The 23,859-nt window shown below is 34.8% G+C and overlaps 1 long non-coding RNA gene across 1 annotated transcript; it reads right to left on the minus strand.

Moving 5' to 3' along the window:
* Window positions 1–151: 151 nt before the first annotated feature.
* Window positions 152–23,650, minus strand: LOC117790800. Its single transcript, XR_004618002.1, has 4 exons — window positions 23,483–23,650; window positions 22,346–22,832; window positions 21,752–22,171; window positions 152–225 (listed from the first exon to the last, which is right to left on the minus strand). It is a non-coding gene; the product is annotated as an uncharacterized LOC117790800 (long non-coding RNA).
* Window positions 23,651–23,859: the final 209 nt, after the last annotated feature.

A 23,859-nucleotide genomic window follows, 5' to 3' on the forward strand; every position in this document is an offset into this window, starting at 1 on the left:
GTTTAAATATGATTATTCGTTATATATTATTTCTTTTGTTTATGTTAATAGTTGTTGGTTTTTGCTTGGTGGTGTTTGGTTTTATTTTGCTTGGTTTGCAGTTAAAAATCTTTCTCATACGTAGTATTAAACCTTGTCTTCCTTTTATTCTTATACTTTTTCGTCCTACTGGCTGTCTCCCGTGATAAATGATAGCTATTCGATTGCTCGCTCGGTTTACTCAATCTGCAAGAATAACAGAAAAATTTGGAGATTTAATTAAGTACGGAGATATTAATCAGCTTTAAGGACAATCAAATAAATCCCTCTATAAAGCAAGTTACACAGTCGAGTTGCCAGTGAAAGAGGAAGAGAGGAAGCGAATCGAAAGTCACCCTGAGTCCATTTAGCTAATACCCTCTCCAAATTCAAAGCCCAAATTTGTTTATCAAGTTTTCTTCAGTAATTTCTTTTTTTTTTTTTTTGTCAGCAAAAACTTTGCTTGACGGCTTGGAATTTAATTTAATGGTTTTGTGTGCATGTAAAAAAGCGCAATATGCGAGTGGCTCAGCGGTTCAGCGGTTGAGCGGTTCAGCGACTCAGTGGATTAGAGCAACCACTCACAGAACAGCGAGTACTCAATGCGTTAAGAGCGATTGCACTCGAAAGCCGACAGTTCACTTCTTTTCGCCTTGCCTAGCACATTTTTCATGAAAACTCAAGTTGCAACTCTATAAACTGTTGGATATATTAACTTGGTGCTGACGCTTGCATATGACAATAAATTGTTTTTTATTATTCCGAAATATTGTTATTTTTTCACTTTAATCTCTTTTAATTTAGTTGTAAGCAAAAAACAATAAAGATATGATAAGCAGTAGTTTTAAAAATTTAATTTTTGTAGTAGTTAGAAAAGTTTATAAATTTATAAAATTTCAACGAGCTAAAAATTAAATAATAAATTATTTGTATTATCATTGCAAAACAATATTATACAAAATAAAGCCTTAAATGATTTCCTAAAAGCTTAAAAATTTTATATTAAACTTAAAATTAAAAAGCCAGAATAAATATAGAATCTTTGACTTTTTGTACGTATACTCCTCTATTTGAAATATAAAAGATATGAATATTTTGTTTATTTTTTCCCCTAAGTATCGCAACTTTTATATATTTTTTATAAAAAAAAGCTGAGTGCATCTAAATTCACGCGAAAGCATTGCAGGGTATTGGCTAGTCGCTTAGATCACAACAGTGTATGTTTTTGCTTGCAATATGCAATTTGGCAATTGCAATCGTAATGAAATCTGAATCAGTTGACAGCTGGAGCCATATGACGCTATCGCTTACGCCAGAGGTAAGAACTCCAATTGGAATTATGGTCCAATTGGATGCACATTGAAGAGGGTTGAAATCGTGACAGAGAGAGAGAGAGAGAGAGAGAGAGTAAGGTACTCCCCTGACTATGTAGATGCTTAGAAAGGAACGCATTGAAAATAGGGTAAAAACCTGCCGCGAAAAACAAACAAACAAGCCGGCACGTCCTGCGGTCCGTATCCCGCACCCCGCACCCCTCAACCTACCCTGTCTCCCTTCACCGTTCCCGTACAGGATATGGACGTTAGGTTCAAAGCAATCGCTTTTGGGCTTGAGTTTCCAATCGTTGGGTCAATGAACTCGCGTTGCGGCCAGTGTTTGGATTGTTCTTGTTGCTGTTGTTGTTGCTGTTGTTGTTGCCCTTTCCGAGTTTTCGGCATTTTCTCATTTTTCGTAGCGAGCAGATCGTTGACTTGTTCTTGTTGTTGTTGTTGTTGTTTTTGTTAGAATTGTGGTTGCTCTTCTGTGGCATGTGACAAGCAAGGGAAACAGCTGTTGCGGCTGCGTTCAATGAACTCAAAAAGCGGCCTAACCAGGACAATGACAACAAGGATTGCCACAACACAGAGACACTCAAAAGGACACCGCTTAAAAGGTAGCAAAGACAATGACAACAACAACAACAACTGCAACGAGAGAGACAACAACAACGACAACGACAGCAAGTCAAAGCGAAAGCCACAAAAAGACGACCCCAATACAAAAGAAGTGCAACAACATCTGCGGAGGCGTGCAACACAAAGGGGCATGCAAGGAAAGCAAAGAGCACACTCACACGCACAACCTTACACCTTCAACAACACACACACACACACACACTCTTGCCTAGAGGCAAACGTTTAATTGTGCTGCAAAAATGCGAGCTTGCATCTCAGATCTCTTCCCTTTATTTATGTGCCACCCCCCCAACCCCAACGGGCAGCGACCCTGCTGTGCAAAGGGTGTGTCTATATGTGAATAGCATGTGCAAAAAAAATGAAAAAAAAAAAAAAAAAAATACAAGAAACAAAGAGAATGGGAAGGAAAAGAAAAGGAAATGTGTAATTGACACTTTTGCGCCGATATCTGTGACCTCATTTAAAATGTGTGTCGCCCGCAGCCGAGCACCTTGAGGTGGGTCAGGGCATATGTCTTGACGGCCAAGGGTGCAAGACTCAAGTAAAAAACAGAGCGATGGATAAAGTAAAAGAGACAGAGCTATATGCAGAAAAAGAGAGGCAGAGAGAGAGAGACATGACAAAGCTGAAGAACTAGTCAAAGACAGCTGCAGTTCATATAAAAAACTGATAAAGCTATGATTGAATAACTCTCCCACTCTTTCTTTCTATCTCAGTATCTGTTCTCTCTTTCTCTCTCTCTCTCTTGTGCATATGTAATTGTAGCTTTATTGTTCTCTAAGTCATTTTAGCCCTAATCTCTAGTTAATGATCACACTTTCAGTCGAGTCAGCCAGTCTCTATTTTTTGCTATATCTCGATTCTAGGGAATTCTGCGGAAAATCGTCACACTTTGTTATTGAACAAATTTCAATCTTCAAAAGCCCTTAGATTTTCAAAAATCTGTTAACTTTAAATATGGTATTTTCTACTTTATTCAGCCCTTAATATTATTCACAGTCGTCAATTAAATGAACAATTTTCAACACTTTTCCCTTGTCTTTTGCAACCCTGCACTTTCTTGCATCCCCTTCTTACACACGCTCCCTTGCTGAGCTTTGTATTCAACTCTCAATTTAACCTCCAAATTGTAGCACAGTTAACTGTTATACCAAGAGGCTAAACTTTACTTTGCACTTTAAAATTGAGCTGCATTTATAATATAATATAAATTATTCTTATTATTATATGACACTTAAGTCATATATTCCTTCGATCATATAGATTGGGTATGTCATATTTAAAGATCTTATTTATAAGATTTGTATAACACTTTTCACATTTTTCACACACTTGAAAAAAAAAGAAAACAAAAAACAAAACCAACTGTTATATCTATAATACTCTGTATAACAGATGATAATACTTACAGATTTCTGGCAATAGGCGACAACACTCGACAATCTCGCGTTGCAAACACGTTCCAAAAAAAAAAAACACAGCAACAAAAAGTGTTTTAAATATATATGTACTATATAAATAAGACAAGCGAGTTCCTTGTTGGGAGAAGTAGAAAATACAATACTCGGTCTATTGATTGCAAAATTCTCTGTCTCTCTCTCTAACTCCCACTCACACCAATTGCTAAAGCTTGCAGCTGTCTCGCTTGCACGACGCCACGTCGCACGGTTTTTAACGGTTTTCGGGAATGCAGCAGCTGTCTCGCTCTAGCGGCTTTGTCTAATGGTGCGGCTAACGGTTCTTGTTGTTAAGGTGTAAGTGTTGTTGTAGTTGTAGTTGTTGACAGTCACTTTGCACGAAATGTTTGTGGTTCTTGTTGTTGTCGAGTGGGAAATTCGCACAGATTAACAACAGAGATCGTAAAAAAAATATAGACAAAAATTTGACTAGGACTGTTGAACACAATCGATGTGATGTTGTTGTTGCTTAATTTTTCTTTTTAATATATTTTTTTGTATAATTATTATTATTGCAATTGTCAGGGCCCGACACGAATAAATAAACAATAAAGCGTGTAAAACGAATCGAATTCGAAAAGTGTATAGAATGCTATACGATAGTTGCGATAGTTTGTATATATATATACATATATGTATATCGGCTATACTATTGCACAGAGAGCGTCATGCACAGTTATTGCAGTCAGTTTGTTGCAGTTGTTGTTGCCGTGTCCTGTTGTTGGCTGTGTGTTTTGTTGTTGTTGTTGTTGTTGTTTTTTTTTGCTTTTTTTAGTTTAGTTTGGAAAAAACCGAGAACACAACAAATTCGTAACTGAATACAACACAAAAACTGGTGCAGAGGAGTCAAAAAATTATAAATGAATGTTCTCGAATTGAGAAACACAACCGAATGGAATCAAAACCGAACGAAAGCAACGAACGAACACGTACGACTGAAAACAGAAAACAGGCGCCGGTCCTCGCCGCGACTCGTATCCTTAGATAAACCAAAAAACCAAAAGGAAAAAAAAAAAGTATCCTTTTTTCTCCGTCCTCTCGCTCTTGCTCTTGCTCTCTTGCGCCTTTGCCCCCACTTAGCTTGTGCACTCAGAACGCCAAGAGAGCGCAATCCACCACCTTATAAATATATTTGTATCCCTTTTGCACCCATAGCGCTGTGCAGTTTTGTTGCGAGCGCAGCTTAGCGCCGGCCGGCTGGTACACACCCTATCGAGCGAGCGAGATAGCAATGGCCAATAGCTATATTTCGGCTTCACTATCTCGCTCGCGCACACTTGCTCTCTCGCATCAAGAGAGCACTGCTTGGCTTTGCGAGAGCGTACATACTTGCATACATACATATATGTATGCGTGTGTGGAATGTGGGATGTGGAATGTGGGATGTGAATTTGCGTGTGCTTGGCAGTAGGCAGCAGTTAGTGGGTGGGAACGAGAGTCTGGGATGTGGTGGGTGGCACTAGTGGGGGAAATTTGAATGCAAAATATGCAAGTGTGTACCTACCTATATAAGGAAGCTATAGCAATAGATATACATATTATATACTTTGATATGCAAATCAGTTGCAGAAGCTTTGAATAAAAGCCACTTTTAAATCCAAGTTGAAACTCAAAAGCACTTTAAAAATTTAGCGAAATAAATCCAAACAAATTATCGACGATCAAAGCTAGCTTGAAGTGCAAACAATGAAATACGATGATAAAACTCATTGCCAAGAAAGATTAAGCTTATAGCTCTCGAAATGTTCATAAAATTTAATATAGCATTTTACACAATACTTACGGGGGTTACCTAAATGATAGAAAAACCAAAAAATATTTTTTTTATATATATACATGCATATATGAACTGGCTAAATTTTGAAAAAGGTAAAAAATAAAAATAAAAATCATAAATAAATAAAATATCTATTAAATATGAAAACAATTGAGATATAAAAGAAATGTATAGTTCTTGAGTTCTGGAGTTTTGCAGTCTTGGTTGGGATTTAATATGATGCTTTAGTTTTAATTGGATCTCAACTAAGTGCTCTTAACAGCTATACTTAATTTTGCAATCTAAAAGCTATATAAGCTTTATAGATGTAACTTCAGCTGCTTGTGCTCATGTTCTTAGACAAGTTAATTGGATTATATTTGTAGATATTCCCAACTGGATTTTAGATAAAAGCTTGACAAAAGACAATAAAAATTTTGACACAGCCGCACACGCTACCCTTTTTCCTGGTACTGCACGCTCTCTTTCTCTCTCTCTCTCTTCTGGTATAAAACGCAATAAGGATACGCATGCAGAGAGAGAGAGAGAGAATGAGCGGCAGAGGGGGAAAAAGAAAGAGAATAAGAGATGAGAGAAAGCGAGAGCGCAAGTTTTTTTGCCGGCAGCCGGTTGTCGGTAGTTAGTGGAGAGCAGAGAGCACCTTGCAACAACAGTCTATTAATCAGAGTTACATATATGTACACTTGCCACTCACACACACACAAAAACTGTCTCTCTCATTCACACACACACACAACCACACACACAGCTTCCGTATTATAAATAATGTAATTTCAGCATTCAGAGCTGACAACACTGAAGATGAGCAAAATTTGTGGAGCAATCTTTTGGATGGGGAAGTAAACGCAGTCAACCTAAACATCAGTTGGTTGCTTTGGTGGTTTTGGGTGGGTTTGGGTGGTTGCCTAGGGGGTGGTTGGCTTTGCTTCTTGAGTGGCAACCGTTTGCATTTTTTTTAAAGGATTTCGTTGTATTTTTCCTTCGTTATGCTTCATTCCGTATTTTTTTCTTCCCATTTTCCCATACTTTGCAATTTAAAGTGTTTCTTACTCATAGGCTCTTGAAGATAATTCCGTTTATCTTTTGACCCAATTCGCTTAATTTTGTTTTGGGGTGGTTCTCTTTTTAATATATATATATATGTGTGTGTGTGCGTGTGGGTGTGTGCATGTACGAGGCCTTGAGTATTGAGTGTCAAGTGGTTGCTTGCCATTTATAGCTTGTGTGCTAAATAACCATTCATAATGTGGGCGAAAAATATACAAAAGATTCAAAGTACGAGTATTTCGGAATTTCAGAAATTTTACAATATTGACTTAACGAAAACCTAACAGTTTTCGTCAATATTTCACGCACCTAACAGCAATATTAATATTAAAATATGCTTAAGTTCATAGAATTGTTGTCCAATCTTAAATGGTAATGGTAAAGAATTGTTTGCAAACCAACTAGAGTTATTGTCTGTAGTAACTTATTAAAAAGATTACTTTAAAGAATAATATTAATTTGTTTTGATCCCTGTAATAAAAATATTTCAAGGTATGAAAGCAGACATTTTGATCCTCGCTTGCACACCTTGAAGAAAATGTCCTTTAAAATCAGTGAAAGTTTTGTAAATTGTTCCTATAGCTAATAGAGCTATCATTACAGTTTTATGCAGTTCGGCGTAATCCTCTTTTCTCAATTTACTTTCTTTTATTTCCTCTATTACAAGACTAATAAGTTTGGGAAAAAAGAGTAGAACAAAACAGGTTTAAGATCTGTTGCAACCCCTTTTTAGTTTGCTGTGCAGTATATCAAAAATATATGTGGCCATATGTCTTCATTTTGCAAAACATTTTCGACTTTTAAAATGCACACAGGACATGTGTCAAAACGCCAAAATGCTTTGAAGTTTTCAACAAAAACAAAAACAAAAAGAACGAGAACGAGAAAGAGAATAGAGGGATCACAATGGGAAAACAGTGTTGTAAAACCAGTTTTTAGACGCGTGTAAACGGTAACTCGTCGGAACCAGAACGAATCGATTTGCATTTCTCTTTCTGGTCCTTTGTATTTATTTCGAGGGACTGCGCAAAATGTAACACTTTCGAGCGATCCACCAACCACCAAGATCACCACCATCGTAGGGTTAGCAAACGATCCACCACCTCCTAACATAACAAAAGGGATCACAGCTGTCAAATCTCTAGTCGAACAAGCGACTTATTGACATTTAGCAGTAGGGTTTGCAGGGTTTGCATTTTTGCAAGCCATATGTAACAGCCAAATCTTATGTAATGACATTTTCTGTTAGGCCAGAGGCGTGGGGAGTTTTTAAGGGGAATATCAAAATTTCTTAATGGAAATGACACATTCTAAATGTTGAAAATTGCTATTTTTAAAGTTGTTGATGGAAATTGCTTTAGAAAATGTCAGTATATTAAAATCCGACTTCATACTTCGTCCATATTATCGGAGTCAAAAATATCGACTACCATAAATTGAGTTTAATTTTCAAACTTTTATTATTAAAAATCAAAAACTAAAACTAACTAACTAAAATTGAATACTTAGCTGAATATTCAATAAATTATTTATTTATTAAATTTAAAATTTATAATATTTTTTAAATTGCTTGGATTTTGAAATACGTACAATTGCTTTTGCCCTGTTTTTGGTTTGTTAGAGATAGTTTAGAACCCGCTTGTTTGAGTTGCATCAACCCCCATTTCTGTCAATTTTCTGCTCGACGCCTCTGGCAAAGGTTCACAGTTTGCATTGTTAGAAAATTTGTTAGCGCCCCATTTTTCGCAATTTCTCTATGCATCTCTTTCTCATTCGCAGCTTGTTAGCGACGAGTTCAATGCACTTGGAATTTCATTCAGGTAGAAGATTGAATTGAATTGATATAAATTGATGCAAGTCCCAACCAATCAGTCCAATGGACCAAGTCCAGCCCTCAGCTGTTTATTCTCGGACATTAGGCGGACTACAGTGAAGCCTGGCAGGCATGGTATGCTGTTGAGCAACCCTCAACAGCAGAGACAAAACGTTTCAACGGTTTGTGCAACGCTTCTGACGGTTTCTGCCTTCATTAGCGTGCCACACACACACACACACACATACACACATTTACATACATGTGGCATGCCACTTTATATTCCTAGTTGGTTAAGGGTTGGCACTCCGTGTTGCAAGAGGTGAGGTCGTGTTCCCCGATAACCATCATAATTATAGACAAATTCTACTTGGGTTAATTACTTCGAGCGTGACACTAAAATTCTTGACCAGAAAAGCACTTAAATGATTGTAGAGCTTTCTTTGTACCTATAAAGCTCATTTTAGAAAACAAATCGAGATCGCTATAATTTGAGCATTCAATACTTTAGTTTACTTTAATGTAGATGAGCTTTCAATACATTTAAGCTCATAAGTAAAACCAACTCTATGCTTATTTTAAACAATTAAATTTATAGTTTAAATAGCAGAAGAAAACAAATTAAAGAAGATCCGATACTTTGAGTTTTGACTGATCGTTCCTATGACAGCTATAGGATAGAGTAATCCGATTTTCTTTAAATTTGGTCAGGTCATTTGATATATGAGACACCATCAACTAAACAAACAGTAGATTGCTTCCATGATAGCTATATGGTATAGTAAACAGATCCGCTCAGCTTAGACATACATGTACTGTCTACAGCAAAAAGACAAGTCTGTATCCAGTTTAATCAAGAATAGTGAATTGTTTAAGCTCAACTGAAAAGTATTGAAAGTGTATTTCTCTCTATCTCTCTGTCACTTTCTTATCATAACTTAATTTTTGGACCTTTCCCTTTCTTGTTCCCATACAAAACCTCTCTAACCTTTTTTTTTGCTGCTTCTCTCTTTGCTCATTTGTCCTTTTTTTTGCGATCGGTTCTGGGACTTTGTAAGCTTTCTAGGAAGACCATACACACATATGTACCATATGTATGTAACATATGTATGGTATGTGTATTTACACATGCATATGCTCTCCTATTCCTTTTCTCTGTCTCGCTCTGTCTCTCTTTAATTTGCAACTACTTCCTGCAATCACCTGAGCACAATGCAGCGCCACCTGCAGGCTGTGCGCTCATGCAGGATATTGAACTCTGACACAGTATGTATGTATGTATGTATGTATGTACAACATAAAGGCGTGTCCCATCCTCCGAGACCCACTGCCCCTTGCCACGCCTCCTTACAGCCGAAAAATGCCCGATGCCGGCCGGTGGCCAACTTGTCTATGCGGGCTGCTCCCCCAACACCCCCCTCACCGCTTTCCCATCCTCACACGCTCTTCTCTGTTCAACTAACTGCAAAGCTCTCCCACTCTTACTCTCCCTTTCTAACGCGCGCGCGCTTGTCCACGCTATCTCTCTCTCTCTTCCTGCTATACAATGCGCTGTTCATTCATGTTCTCTATAAGTGTATGCATGTGTGTATGTGTGTGTGCTCGTTTGTCTTTGTATTTGTGGGGCGTTGTTTTGATTTTCATAGATTGCGCAATCTACGCTTCACACACATTTTCTAGTAGGCAGGAAGCAAACTGAATGCGAGAGAGCAACTGCCGGAGAGCGTGAGAATAAGAGTTAAAACCGTGAGAGCGACCATTGCAGATGGCGCATGTCAGTGAGAGCTCTTATATGTGTGGGTGTGGGTAAGGATATATGTATATGTGTACATGTGTGTGTGGTTTCTTTGGGAATTTGCTTTGGCGGCGTTTCATTTGGGGAGCTGCGCACAATGTGCGGAAATTGAATTTGTGGCAGAAAGCAAAAGCAACAACAACAACAAAGGCGACAACAAAAACAATAAAAACAACAGCAATGCAAAAACAACACGCAGAACGCAAAAGCAGAGCAAAAAAAGTTGCCTCATTGCATTTTATGTGTTGTCGACGTGGCTCGACGTTGAGGATATGCCTGTGTGTGTGTGTGTGTGTATATATGTACATGTGACACACACACACACACACACACATAAGGAACCGGCTTTTGTTATTTCGTTAGCACATAAAATGGTTGTGATGGTTTTTTCTTGCTCATTTTTTTTTCATAAATTGCAACAGATACAGTACACACACACACGCACACAGATGTGTACACAGAAAAAAAATCTTTCTAAAATTTCAGGTTAGAAATTCTGGATTTTACCATTTTATCCATTCTACCATTTTGTATAATTTAAGTATTTGTTCAGCATGTTATTGTTTTATAAAGAATATTTGATAGCTCAAAATATTGCTGAAAAAAGTTTTGCAAAGATAAAGTATTTATTACTTGTTTTAACAAAAGCCGGAATTACCTTACTACTGTAATCCCCTGATTTTTTCCGTGTATGTTTATGGGTGTGTGTGTGTGTGTAATACATATCCCACAGACATATATGTACATATATGTATGTACATTTTACCTGCCAGCTGAGGAAGAAAGGAAAACTCCAAATTGCACATTAACATTTATTGAACGTTCTCGGCATAAAAACGATACGAAGGGTAGCAAATATTACGGTATCTAAATGGATTCCTCCTTGCCGGGTAAGTAGTGGGGAGGGGGTGGGGATGGAGAGGTATATGGAGGTTATACCCATTCATATTGCATATTATTTGTGCCCGAAAAGTTATACATAAATTTCAAATAGTTTGCTTTAGACATGAACATTTTACTGGGGACTGCGGGGAAGAGGACGAAAACTCCCCCATTAACAAGTTAAATAGTCGAAAAGTTGGAAACTTCAACATGAGCGAGGACATACAAAAGGCAGCTGTGATTATAAATGTAGATTGAACAACCTTTAAGTTGATTAGATTACACAATTTTATTCATTAAGATTGATAATAAGAACTAGACTTAGTTTTAAGTTGAAGTAAATGTTTTTCCCAAAGAATCACAGTACCATTTCCGTTTATCATAACATAGCAGCTGTTAACAGCCTTGCAAGTAGTCTAACATAATATAAAACTGTTAACAGCGATATGCTTTAACACAACAAAGAATGGACAAAAAAAAAATCATCAAACCAAATCATATATATTTACATAATTAGTTCCGTAAAAATAGAAAAAAATATTTAACAGAATCAGTTATGTATGCAGAATTATTTCATTGCATATTTCTAAATTTATTGGCATTGCCCTTAGTTTATTCTTTAGCCAAATTCCTATCTCAAAAAATACCCTTACAATAAGAAAAATCCTGATAATACAAAAATATTCATACATAATTAGACTTAATCTAAAATTAAAAACTTTCCCATTTAAAATTTCGGAAAGTTGTCGAAAGATATTATTTTTGCAACTAACTTTTGATTAGTTTGGATTTTGGGAAATTTCAGAATATTTGAAGTCTGATAAAAATAATACTACAATGAATCTGTAAATTCAACTGAATGTACTTCGATCACTTATTTATAAGCTAAGAAAATCCTATATATATTCAAATCCGTCTAGAGTCCTTAAAACTAAATATTATTGTCCTTAGATATAATTTTGCCAAAAAGTATGCTACAACATTGTTTCCGAAATAAAATTGAAAGTGGCACGCAAAATCTTCCTGAAATCTAATCTTCTCAGTGTATTTACACTTCGTTGTTGGGCTTTTCCAGTAACACTTTAAAAATATCCATGTTCTATTAACTTGACAGTAGAAAAAATACATTTTTCTTTTCTATTGCAAGTGCTTGTTGTTGTGTCAATATTGTTGTTGCTGTCGTTGTTTTCATTGTTGCGATTGCGTGGGCTTTCTTGGCAGCGTCTGTTGTCGTTACTTGCCAAGTTGAAAATTGCTTTTGAAGTCGAGTCAAGTCGGCCAATGGCCAAAACAAGAAAAAAAAAAAAAAAAAGAAAAGAAAAAACTTTTCTAATTAATTGTTTAGCACTTCATCTGCCTGGTAACTTGGCAACTTTTTTTCCATTTCTTTACTTTTTCTTGTTTTCAAATTTAAAAATGTGCATGGAAAATTTTAAATGAAAACAGCAACCGTAAATGATGATGAGAACGGTAATGAAGATGCTAATAATGAGTTTCTTGTTAAAGGATTCCTCTTGAATTCGACGAAAAACTTAAGGCCTCTTGATAATTCGCTGGAAATCCACCAGAGTTGCCAGATTTGAATGACGAGCTGCATTAGTGTGCACGTTTTATTCAGGTTGTTTTAGCAGAAATTTTAAGTAACAACCGCAAGCGATGATGCTTATAATGTAATTTGCATAAATGAGGTTTTCAATTGAAGGATTACTTTTAAATTGTATAAGGCTTGCCAAGTTTTAATAACTAGTTGCAATTTTGCATAGTACTCTGTGGTTTTTAATGCAAAATTTCATAGAACAGCAATTAGCGATAGTGTTGCATGAGATTGAAGGAATATATTTGTATAGATGAGGTTTCTATTGAAGTGTAACTCTCGAATTTTAAATGGATAACTAGTGGCACTTAACGATTATGTGGATAGTGAAATATATAATTGGTGTGCATGAGATTTCTATTGAATGAATGTTTTTAGTTGATATGCCACATTCAAACACAGTTTTTCAGGAAAACTGCAGGCAAATAAAGAAATGGAAAAAAAAGACAAATTATGATGAAATTGAATTTACAAATTTATAATAATAATGATGATGAGATAATAAGAATTAAGTTATTTTAAAGCTTACTTAAAACAGAGCTGTAACATTCAAATAGGGTCTTGTTTTTTTAATTTTATGCGCGAAGAAATTAAAAAAAGGAAAGCAGCAATCAACTTGATGATGAATTCTGTTAAAGGTCTTACTGAAGGATTACTTTAAAATTTGACTAGGGTTGCAAAAGTTTCGCGGACTGGCTGCAGTTCTATTTTTTTCTCGTTTAGATTTATATTTTTCTTTCTCTGCCTCTCTCTCTCTCTCTCTCTCTCTCTCTCTCTCTCTTTTTTTCTTTGTTGAGGTTATGTATAACCCGCTCCCAAGTTGCAGACAATGTACATAACATTTCGACAGCCAGTTTCATGGCATACGTAATTTTCTAATGCAAAAAAAAGAATGAAAATAAAAACTGGTCCTAGCCCGAGGACCACTGCCCCCTGCCACAATGCCCCCACCCCCTGGCAAGTGGTGTTGTGGCACAGGGGCAGGACTATGGCTGCTGCAACCGGATGCTGTCCATTTCAATTATCGTGCGCTGGGCGCTTTGGAGTGGTGCTTGAATTTTGAATTTTTGCAGCCATTGTTTCTGCTGTTCTTGTTTTTGTTGTTGTTGTTTTTGTTGTTGTTGTTTTTGTTGTTGCTGCCGCCTGTTGTCAGTTTATACATTTTTGATGTTTATAGAAATCAAAAGCAAAAAAAAAACAAAACACTGAAGAAAAGTTGTCTTCGGCACGCTGAAGACTTGATACCCTTGCCAACAACAGCTCTTTTTAGCAAGTATTATATTTTCATTAAAAATGTACATTAATTAATGTATCTTAAGTAACTGCTTTTTATTTAGTTTTGTTTATAGTCCAGCTAAAATTTAACTGAGAGACCTCGAGCCAGCTAACCAACTCAATTGAAACAATTAGATACAAAAAAAATTTTAACTGAGAGATATTATTGTATTTGAAATTAATTTCTATACATTCCAACTGACTTGCCATTGATAAAACATTTGCTTTAGTTAGAGTATCGCAAAACCGAAAAAGTTAGTCTTATTTAATTTTAATTTTCGCCTTTTGATACTATGGCTGCTATACTCGTAGTATTCAGATGTTTACAAAAATTTATCAGAATGAATAAAATATTTTTAAATACACAGTTTCCAAGTTTGGGTGAGATATCTTAAAAGACAACGAAGTTTTTTCCACTATATCTAAATTATCATTCGATTTTTTTTTTTAATGGTATAATATGATATATATTTCTGGTTTTATGGTATAGTTATCTGATGCATAAGAAATATTAAAAAAAAAATAATATTTTTCTGTGGGCTGATTTTCGACGAAACATTCCTATGAAAGCTCTATGACATAGCAATCAGATCTGGTTTGGTTTGACGATATCAAGTTACATAAGCTTAAAGCTTACAAACTGAAAGACTAGTATGATCAATATTTTTACTTTATAGAGTCTATCTACTTTACTGCGTTACACATTTCGTGACAAAATTATAATACCCTTAGCATGGGTATAAAAAAGGCAACATCGATGCGACCTTACAGCTGCCACAATGCGTTGCATGATGCGTATGCCTGTTTGGCCAAAGGTCCTTTAGACTACACTGAACTTTGCTAATGGTCATATGGATTTGCATGTGGTTGCCGCTGGTGGTGTCCATGCCTCTTCTTCTTCTCTTCTTCTTCTCCTTCTCCATCTCCTTCGGCTGCTGCTGCTAATGCTTGGAAGGGTAGTGCGACTGGTGGTGGCGTCTCCTGCTGTGGCTGCTGCACTTTATGGTTGCTGTCGCGCAGGTAATGAAAGTTGTCAGTTTTGTGCGAGTTTGGGCAATGGATGGATGCCTGGGCCGGTTTTATTCACTGGGTGGGTTAGGGTGGTGCTCGCACAGTTGGTGGCTGTTTTTAAAATTGTTTTTATTTTTTTATTTTTTTTTTTTTTTGTTTCTTTTTGATTGCTGTGAAGTGCACTTCAATTGCATTTCATTAGAGTTTAGTTAAAACTTGCCATACAAATTGTTACCAGTTTTTAAACCAACAAATCATGAAAAGTTGACAAGAAAGTCTTGTGATGTATTTAAAAACAAGAGAAGAAGAAAACTGCAAGTTTTACTTGACGAAAGTTTATTTAGAACACTTAAGCAAGGTTTTTAAAGTTTAAATAAGAAATAAAATTCTGATGTTGCTCTATATTTTTAATGAGAAAGACTTTTCCTAACTAAATTCCATGTTTTACAGAAGGATATTAAAAAAAAAATATATGTATTAAAAAGTTTGAAATTAGTATAAATATTTAATACTAAGATGATACATAACTGTGTCATCTATATCATATTGTGCTTACTTTTCTGCTTTACTTAATGTAAATAGAACCAGTAAATAGTCAAGTTTCAGCAGCTTAGTCTTTTGGGCAACTCAGTTCATAAAGGCTGTAAATGTTATGGATAGTTTTGATAAAAATCCAAGTCAAGTTATTATATGTTTAAATATTGCATGTGAGCTATTAAGATCAATTTTATCAAAACATTTGCGTAGTTATTTCTTTTAGTTGTATGCGATGTAAACGCTTTTAATATATAACATTGCTGTTGCACTTTTAACAGAGCTTTAGCAGTGTTCCCTGTTATATTAATATTTCATATCATTTTAAAATCAAACTTAATTTCATTGCAACAGTTAGTTAAAGTTTTAAGTTTTCATCCTTTCATAAATATTACATTTGAACTATTTAAACCAATTTTATCAAAGTTAGTTGTGACAGGCATTTACCAACACTTGCAAGTCATGTTAACGCACTGTAAGTGTAAACTAAAAGTTAACTTCAACAGTAACGAGTTTTAAGAAAGTTGCCGATAATCGAATTGACTTAACGAGCTTTTTAATTCCTTGTTGAGGCTGAATAATGCAACCCATGTGCTATAATATCCTAGTTATATCCTGCAATTGTGTGTTGCCGGAACACACCCATACCTACAAGCGTGTGTGTGTGTGTGTGTTATTTTGGGGGGCAAGCGCATGCGTCATATTGATTTTCATTTTGCCATTTGAACGTATCCGGCCCCCAAAAATGAGCTTCAAAAGGAAACCCCAAATTTGCCGACAAAATTTGCCGGAATGTGAGCTGCAATATGCAATATCGGAGTGCCAATATTCAATCTAAAAGAAGAGGCTGTCTAATATCTCATGTTGCCACGAGTTTGTGGCACCTCCAATGGGTGGGAATAGGGGAGGAGTTTTAGAATTTTCGATCTGACAAATCCCCATTGCAATCGAACAAAAAACAATCAACGCAGCTTAAATATAGCCACAACTATTCAACAAATTGGCGTTGTTTCAATTGTTATGCTGTGTCTCTTTCCTCCAAACTCTACGTCTCTTTCTCTCTTCCTGTGTCTGTGTGTGTGTGTAAAGCACAGAGTTGCCCAAGCGCCAATATTTGTTTGTCTCTATGAAAAAAATAAGCACATTTTCGCCTGAAATATCAGAAAACAAATATATGCGCTCTATGGGGATTTGAATGGATTTCTATACGACTCACAGTGCTCTCTAATTATATATTTACATGCACAGCAGATTCGTTAAACATATTTGAAATGTTATTACGAGTGGATTTGGCAAATAAAATTATTTGGTAGATTTTATTTATAATTCCCAATCAAATAAAGCGTAAACTTTGTGTTAATGTATTTACGAAGTTAACAGTGAGTAGTGAAATTTTCTTCATAAAACAAAATAAAAAATATTGTATATAAATATTTGTAAAATGCCACAAATAGTTTACAAACTTTACTAGACTTTCCATCTAAGCTTTGAGTTAAAAGAACTTGCTGTAATGAAATTCTATGTAAAGTTTAAGAAACTAAAGATAAATATAGAGAATAAGAAAGAAAGAAAGAGGGTGTATTATAAGAAGAGTGAGGGAGGAAATAACAGCTGATGAGCACAGTAAATACTTTATTTGAAATGCAAGTAAAATGAAATTAAGTTGGCTCAACAAAAATACTCTGGACAGAAACTCATTAAATTTGCTCAGGCATTGTTCCCAATCTACAACGGAAGACTGAAAACAAGTCAGGCAGCTAACTTGTTTATAAAGAGCATGATGGAAAAATGTGGATGTGCGGAAATGGCAAATAGGAAATGAAAAATGGGCAAAGCAGTGATAAAAAGCAAAAATAAGCCCTTACGAGTCAAAAAGAAATAAGGTGGCTCCGCCCCCTGCTCGCTTCGCTCGCTGTGAGATGCGGCTACAGTCGAGCACGCTCGACAGTAGGATACCCTAATTCCAGGTACTCTTTTATAAAAGTTAATTTTCGACCAACTGTTCCTATGGCAGCAATATGATATATGGAACCGAAATAAACCAAATTTGGTTAGACTGTACAAAACCAACTTAAATGCAGATTCTAACAGTATGGTTAGGATATCTGAAAAAACAAAAAACTTTTTCATACTAAGACTTCATTTTCGATTGAGCGTCTCTATTGCAGCTATATGATATAGTAAACCGATTTCAACCAAATTTGGTCAGGATGTATAATACCAGCCCAGATGCATATTCTATCAGTTTTGTTCTGATATCTCAACGAACAAAAAACTTTTCTATACTAAAACTTCATATTCGATGTATCGTTCCTATGGCAGCTATATGATATAGTGGGCCGATCCAAAAAAAAAAAAACAAACTTGATCTGCCTATGGTATCCAGGAACCTACATACCAAGTTTGAAGTCTCTAGCTCTTATGGTTTTTAAGATTGACGCGACAGACGGACAGACAGACGGACATGGCTCAATCGACTCGGCTGTTGATCCTGATCAAGAATATATATACTTTGGGAGATCTGCCACGCCCCCTTCTGCCTGTTACATACATTCTGCCCAACACATTATACCCTTTTTTGGCCATTTTCAATGGGCTCAGGGTATAAAAAGAGGAAGAACTAATGTATCTCAAGAGTCAAGACGCACAATAATGCATAAGCAAGGCAACAACAAAACAAAAAGAGTATAAGAAACAAAGAGAAAATATTAAATAACTCTTTGAAATTAAATTTCTTATGCTGGGCTTAATTCTGTTTGCTCGCCGCATTCTGTTAACTTGTCAAATGCGTTGAACACAAAAACAAGGAGAGAAACATGCAGAGATAAAGCTTCATAATAGCATTTTCACTGAGCCCAAAGAGTACTCAAACTACTCAACCACCCAACCACCCAACCACCCACCACTTATTCTCTGTAAAACTGCAATAAGTTGTGGCTAAAAATCTTCATTTGTTGAGCGTGGAAAATTCATCTCAAGCATTTTCCAAGCTAGCACGAGCGTTGACTAAAATGTTGCTGTAAATTACATGCACACAGGAGCACACACACACATACAAGCACACAATAGGAAGGCTGCTCAAACAATGAACGATGAAACGCAGCGTATGTTGTACACTGAGGGAAATACTTTGTATGACATTTTTCTTATAATAAAATAATTACTTTTTAAAATTAACTTAAGTTTGTATAGCAAATATAAAAGTATATTACTGTCTAATATTGAATAGGAATTTCTAATTAATCCTTCTATCTGTTAGTGTTCTTTAGATGCGTATTTTAATCGGCAAATATATATTTTATATCTGTCATTTTAGAGAAAGTTTTTAAATGCTTAAGGTATTTCTGTGTTAAGAGAAGAATCTTCATGTTAATCAATATTTTCTAAAATCCAATCATTTTGATGAGGTGGCAACCGTTAAATATAATCAAACAAGTAGTTAAAATATCGTTAATGAAATATCGTTGCTTGCTGGCAACTTAGAAGATACATTCAGTTGCAGACAGAACATTTTGAAACATTTTTAAGAAACATCTTTACAATTTAGGCTAATATAAATTATAAAGACAAAAAAAAAATTTAAATACATTTTAAAGATAAAAGAGTTACAAATGTTCATCTGCAAGCTAAAAATATAGTCAAAAAAATTAAGTTGTAAAGTTAATTGTAGTCTCATGTGTAGTTACAAAAGCATCTCATGTTGCTTTTATGAGATACATTTGTATCTTTTCACCTGGTGGAAACAAAATGACATATGTTGGAAACAGTCAGAAAAAATTAAAAACTGAAATGTTCAAAATAATGTTAATGGACAGTGTGGCGAGTGTTGATGATGGTGGTGTCATTGACAGTGGTGTTAATGTGGGAGGTGTTGCTGGTGTTGTTGTTGTGCTGTGATATTGTTGTTGCTGCGAGTGACAGGCAGTTTTTAGTATGGTCAGAGAGGGGGTGGGCTGGGCACAAGAAGACTGCAAAAGCTTTATAGCACTTACGGTGTGTATCTGTATCTAACTCTGCACACTAACACACATGTAACAAAGATGGCTTCGTTCCGTGCACTTTTTTGGTTGGGATGTTGCATCAATCGAAAGAGGCAGTGGAAGTATATGATATTATACATATAGAATACAGTTATATAGAGGAGCTATACATGTATTATGTGCATGTGTAAATATACATATATATATATATGCTGCACTTTATTGTATTGTATAATTTCCTCTCAATGGACAGACACAAATCTCATTTCATTTCATTTTAATTTTATGCCATCGCGCACAAGCGACAACTGTGTGTGTGTGTGTGTGTGTGTGTGTGTGTGTGTGTAAGGTTGTGCATATGGATGGGTGTACAGTGGTTGATTTTGTTTAAATGTCCAGGTCCATTGCTGCACTGCATCGAACTCTGAACTTTTGTCGAGTTACATTTAAATAATTGATTTTGTGTGCCTTCCTTCGTCTGTCTGTTTGACTTTGCCGTCCGTGCTGACTTTTACATAAGTGCCACCCTTCCCTTCTTCCTTTCGTCCTCTCTTCCTCTCTCTTCACACCACCTACAACTTTACTCCCTCCAATCCATATGCCGCCCTTCCCTCCTTGCCGTGTTCTTTTGATAAAATATGCATGCTATTTGTTGCCTGCTTTTAGGCGTTGTCCGTTCGCATTGTTGTTGTTGTTGGATTTGTGGAGAAAACATCATAATTGTTGAACTAAATACAGTTATCTCTACCATACGTCCCCATCTGCCGATCTAATCTGGGTGGGTCCCCAACCGACAATCATTACTGTGATTAAATATAACGATCGGTGATTTCCTTTTTGGAGTATTTTCCACCAGATTTAGCCGATTTTTTGAAACACCTTAGCCCTAGTTTTTGGTTACAGCCTTAGCTAATTTTATGTACAAAAAAATTATTTTATTTTCGCATTTGTTTTTCACTATTCCTCTAAGCATGTAAAAAAAATTAATTTCCAACTTTTTAATATAAACTGAATTTAAATTAGAGATAGTAAATTAAAATTGTTTAATTTTTGTCTGCTTGAAATTTTTTTCCTTTTATTTGTCATATAAAATATATACAGTTTTTAAATGATATAATTTCTTTAAAAACTTCTGCATGTCTTAATCAATTAAAATTAAATTTCGAAAATATATATTGTACATAAATTGATATAAACAACACACATTTATAAAATGTTTGATTTAAAATTAATAAATAGTGAGTAACATATTATTTAGCTTTTTCAGTAAAATTGCAAAAAATCAACTCACAGCTTTAGGTAATTCTAACCCATACGATAGTCAATTCTGTTGATAATTTGTTTTTCAAGAATTGTCATAACTAATTCATTTACTAATGGCCAAATCATGTCTGGTCGAAATTGTTCTCAAATTAGCCAATGGAAATTACTTATTGATGGCAATTTTTAGACTGCAAACGGTTTAATTTAATGGGCTTCAATTTAAAAATCGATCAAATTGGATTATTTTGTGCAGTGTTCTCTGACAGTATCTGCCAGCAGTAATGCCGCGATTTGTCTATTTTTGGAGGACAGAAGAGAAGTGATGGGCCATCAGGGACATCGTCATTATTAACATGGTACAACATTATTATCATTGAAAACAACAATGCAATCAACGATTACAATTAATGCATAAATTGCTTTCTGAATGAGTTGGAGTGTAAATATGGACATGAGTTTTTGTGTGTGTGTGTGTACCAGACATGAAAAATCAAGACATTAAGAGTGTGAGTGAGACAGAATGGGAGAGACACAGGAAGAGGAAGAGGGAGACTCCCTGACAACACTTGAACCCTTTGTGCTGTCAGCGCCTCACACCGTCTACGGATATTCCCCAGGGAAACCGAACTTTCAGTGCATTTTTAGGAGAGATTTGATACGTATTATATCAAGTATTATTAATACTATTATAGTTGAATTTTATTCAAGAAACGATTCTGTTTTTAGCCCGAAATCCTTTAAAAACAAATTTGTTTCTAGTTCGACAGCAGAAAATAACTAAAACTATTATTAAAGAAAACTTTTAGGTAAAACTCTAAGAATTCTGTGATTCTTAATTCTAAAGTTTACCCATTGCGTTCAATACTACAAGCCTAATGTATCCCAAAGTTTTATCACTTTGATATTCAAGTTTTCAATTTAATTTGTAACCCTAAAGACATTTTCTATTAAATTTATTATGCTTTAGAAACTCTAGAACTGATATTTTAGAAATTAAGTAATTTTTTGTATTGTTAGCAGTAAGTCTGCAAACCGGTTCTGAGCCTAACCTCGAAGAACCGGTTCGGTTCGGGATTTTAAGCAGCTTGAACCGGATCATGAACCGAACCCTTAAAATTATTTACTTTGCAAACCCGAACCTAAACCGAACCGCTTTCTAAAATAAAAGGTTCGGCTCGAAAAAAAAAATTAAATAAATTTAATAGTTTTCTAATATTACGCAATTATTTATTTTAATTTTATAGGCTTGCAGCCTTGGTTAGCAGTTCCATTCGCAACTATTCCAGTAACTACAACCTTAGAAACTCTAAAATATTTATTTGTTTAAATATATTGTTTTTTAAGACTTACCTTATAATTGTTTGTCCTTAACTGATATTTTGTGTTATAAAATATCACTAAGCAGCTGATCGCTTTCTCTTTCTGTCTCTTTCTCTTTCGTCGATGCTCTTTAGCCAACCTCTGTTATTCTTTCTCGTGTGATCTTTCTTTGTGATCTTTTCTTTGTATAAATTCTTGTATCTTGCCCTTAATCAAATATCTCTTCTTATGAAGATTTGATGAAAATAGAATTGTTTTAATGGCTCTTCCTTTGGCAAATTGGTTGTTGCTGCTTTTGTTGTTGTTGTTGTTTGTTCTTTGGTGTTGTTGTTGTTAACCGGAATTTACTATTTTGGTTTTGTTCTAAAAAATATTTCGTCGTACTTTGAAATCGTTGGAAGTCCGTTTGGTGTTCTCTTTTTATCTGTTTTAATTTTTTTCTCTAAATGTCTTGTATAAACATTAATTTCTTTAAGAAGTTCAAGTCTTGTTTTGAAATGTTAATATATATATAATATATTTTACTCGTATTATATATATATATACCTATATATAATAGAAAAAACACTTGTCTAACTTTACTATATTTGGTGTTATAATAATATATTTACTATATGCCCGAACCTTCGTTTCGTAGTGCGTCCCCAATTCGTAACGCCCTGTAAATTCTGTAAAAAAAACCTTGTGGTATATCGTCTCGCAGACCGCCTTTGCTTTCGCAAACTCAAACGTTGAGCATTGAGAAACAACCCGTGAATTTCTTTACCGATGATTCTGTATATCTCTTATACGATATATCGTACAACACTTTCTTAAAAAACTTTGATGAAAAAACACGCGAACTACGTTAAATTTTCACACTTGTATTTTTTTTAATTGCTTTTCTTCTTTCCACTTTTTTAATTTCTCATCTCCATTTGTTCACATTCAAAAAATTTAAACACAAAGTAACCGTGGGAAATTTAATGAATTCTTTTATGTAAAACTAAGATCGCACTTTTATTTTTCCTTTTTATGCCTTTTTTTGCTTATTTAAGCATATTATTGAGAAATTCCTCTTTTCTTTTCTTGATTGCTGCCTGCAGACTTTTTTTATGAGAGTCTCAGTTATCTGCAATGATAAAAAAATTAACAATATTAGGCAACTGTTAACAATGTTTACTGAGACTTTAACAGCATTGGGTTTTATGTGCTTATGCTATTTTACATGATCTTAAACTAAAAATTAGATATTCTGAATGAAATATAAATTATTGTATTTTATTGAGTATAGTATAATTTAAACTTATAAATAAATTTGATTCAAAGAGCAGACTTCTACTGTTATGTTAACAGTAGCTTTACAGACAATGTTAGACAATTTTAAAGATAGAATTTACAACAGCGTATTAACAGTGTGACATCGTTTCTAAACTAAATAAAAGTTTGACTTAAGTTTAGGCTTAATTTTAAAACAAAAGTTGACAAATCTTAAGTAATAGTATCACAATGAAACGTGAACGATCTTTGGTACGACTATACATTCAGAATAGATGTTCAATTGGATGTGTTGAATAAATTTGTTTATAATGAAATTCTATAGAAATTCTTGTTTGAAAAGAAGGGAATTTTTTTTTTGAGTTAGTTGAAAGTTACATGTAGGATAGATACAATAGAGCTCTATATAAACATAAAATAATTACAATTAATAAAATAAAATTCTAAAATTTGAGCTGTGAGATATGTTTGTAGATCTACAAGTTCCTGAATTTTTGGACGTACTGAGGCGACGACGACGTGCGCTCTCTTCTGAGCTCGACTTTAAAATTGGCGTAGAATATATTCATATATTCATTAATATATGTACTTAATACGTTTGTGGTTGTTCTTTAAGTTCTTAGTTGAAGTCTGTTTGTTTTTTTTTTTTTTTTTTTTGCTTGCTGCTGTTGTTGTTCGCTTTGTGTTTGTTTACCAGTTAGTTAGTTTGTTAGTTAGTTTTGTTTATTTTTGTTTTGTTGGTTGTTGTTGCGGTTTTGTTGTTGTTGTTGTTGTTTTGTGTACTACGAAACAAGGAGAAATCATACAGCGACGCAAATGATAAATTATATGAGTAGAATAATACAAAACGCGCTTAAAAAAGAACCGCGTTTGCTGGATAC

The sequence above is a fragment of the Drosophila innubila genome, chromosome X (genome assembly GCF_004354385.1).
Source record: "Drosophila innubila isolate TH190305 chromosome X, UK_Dinn_1.0, whole genome shotgun sequence".
Lineage (NCBI taxonomy): Eukaryota > Metazoa > Arthropoda > Insecta > Diptera > Drosophilidae > Drosophila > Drosophila innubila.